We start from the raw sequence: 2,338 nt of genomic DNA, 5'->3' as shown, positions 1-2,338 counted from the left end.
GTTGCTGAACAGAATCATTGAATTAATCGGCCAGCGACTTCCTTTGTGTGAAAGGCTGATGCCCATAGAGGTGACGCCACATGGAGGCAGTCCAGCGTCCTGCCTGTTGCCCTCTGTGTGCAAACCTCTTCCTCCTGCTCATCTAGGCGGCCTAGAAAGGCCCCCTGTTCTCCCCCTCCTCTCACCTCTGGCCTCCATCCCAGCCCCCTGGACAACTTCGCCCATGGCTTGAGCTTTTAGCCCTCTGGCTTGCCTCCCAGGCCCAGCATCCACTCCAAGCCGAGTGTCTGGGTGCCGTGTGGGATCCTGATCACAACCCGCCTTTGGCATCAGTGTGTTGGAGCGAGTGCGAGCCGCCTCCTGCCCCCTGCCCCCTGGGCTGTGGCGAAGGCTGGGAAGGGCACTTGGAATGCAGCTCCGCTGTGTGTCATCACACAGACGTCGTCATGGCCATGTCTAGCACCGACGGTGAAGGAAATTGAGCAACAATGATGACATGCTAAAGGAGATTCCTCAGGCTGCCCGTTCAGACACCACCAGCCTCCTGTTGGTGAGTGAGTCACCCAGGAGGCGAGCAGAGATGTGAGTGCACCCCCGCTGGGCACGTGGGACACAAGGGCAGGTCCTTGCTCCATGCACCCAAAGCTCTCGTCAGTGTTTGCTCCCAAGGGGGCTCTGTGCTGGGGATTTGCGGTGGGAGCCTTGTCCCTTCAATGCTGACGCCCTACAGTCTTCACTCTGGAGCCAGAGCGTTCTTACAGATGGCCCCACGGTCCTCCATGAGGCCTGGCCCTGGCCCCCATCCCAGGCTCTCTGCTGCTCCAGCTTCTCCCATGCCTCCAGCCTCCCGCTGGGTGAGCCCTTTGGTTACCTCTGCTTGGAACATCCCCCCTGCAGTCCCCTCCCCTTGCCATAAACTTCCTTCTGCCGCCGTCAGCCCCAAGGTCACTCTCGATGTTCCTCATTCCCGGACTCGCTCAGGTTCCCCTCCAAGTGCAACACGGACCTGCGCTTGTTTTTCCGGAGTGCTTGTTGGAATTATAGTGAAGTCATTGTATGATTCCTCCTTGCCAGGTCAGCAGCCCTGGGACTGCCTCTCTGGTTTGTCCTTTTATGGTGGAGCTCAGCATTGTGAACGTGCCCTGACTTCTGATGTTGCTGCCTTCCTGGGGCTCCAGGCCATCCCTGCAGCCCACCCACTGCCAGCGCCAGAGATACCTCCACCCGCCTATGCAGTGCCGGCTTTGCTTTAAGAGGACATTGGGTAAAAACCTCTCCAAGGGGCTAGCGTTGTGGTGCAGAGGGTTAAGCTGCTGCCTGCAGTGCTGGCATCCCATAATGAGTGCTGGTTGGAGTCCTGGCTGCTCCACATCCTAGCCTCCCTGCTGATGCGTCTGGGAAAGCTGCGGAAAATGGCCCAAGTCCTTGGGCCCCTGCCACCCATGTAGGAGACCTGGATGGAGTTCTGGGCTCCCGCTTTTGGCCTGGCCATTGTGGCCATTTGGACAGTGAGCCGGTAGATGGAAGATCTCTCTCTCCCTTTCTCTATATAACTGTGCCTTTCAAGTAAATAAATAAATCTTAAAAAAAAAAAAACAAAAAACCAACTTCTCCAAGATGAATCCAAAGCCCCCATTTACAAAATGATTAAGTAGCAGCTCTCTAGCACTTCTGAAATGTAATCCGTAAAAGTAGCTCATACCCCGTTTCCAGGGTCTTAGGCAAGCCCACCAAGTGCGTGCACCTGAGACCAGCCGCTTTGGAAGGAAGGGGGTGGAGTGGGGCTCACGGTTTGGAGGGTGCGTGGTGGTGGGGCATGTGCACGGAGGGCCGGGAAGCAGAGACAGGCTGAGCCCCACTCGGCTTTTATAACCAGCCCTCTCTCCAGAGCCCCCCAAGGGCACACCCCACCCCACCCACCCCACCCCACCCACATTGACTTTACGACCTCCCGCCAGGCCACCTCCCAGCCTCTTCCGTCCAGCAGCTTCCGACTTTGGGGTGTAACCCTCTGCATGGGTCTGGGGGCCACTGCCCGTTCTGGCCTTTGCACAGGAGTGGAAGAGTCCACAGAACCGGAGCTCTGGTGGTGCGGCTGCATGCACTGTCACTTTCCCCATGCCTGGCCTGGCCTTAGGTTAGTGTTTGGGACCTGGCCTAGCATCTGCTGTGCAGCCAGAAGCTGAAATGAATGTCCCCTGAGCCCAGAAACGACAGGCCAAGGGTGGGGCTCCAGTTCTGTCCACCAGGAGAGGAGAGGCGTTCATCTGTATCTGTTGGGCTTGTGTCTGTTCAGCCTCTGAGCTGGTTCTCTGGGAACCGCCGTGCCACCCCAGGG

Source organism: Oryctolagus cuniculus, chromosome 6, assembly GCF_964237555.1.
Source record: "Oryctolagus cuniculus chromosome 6, mOryCun1.1, whole genome shotgun sequence".
In the NCBI taxonomy this organism is placed as follows: domain Eukaryota; kingdom Metazoa; phylum Chordata; class Mammalia; order Lagomorpha; family Leporidae; genus Oryctolagus; species Oryctolagus cuniculus.
Note: the sequence above shows the minus strand (reverse complement) of the source record.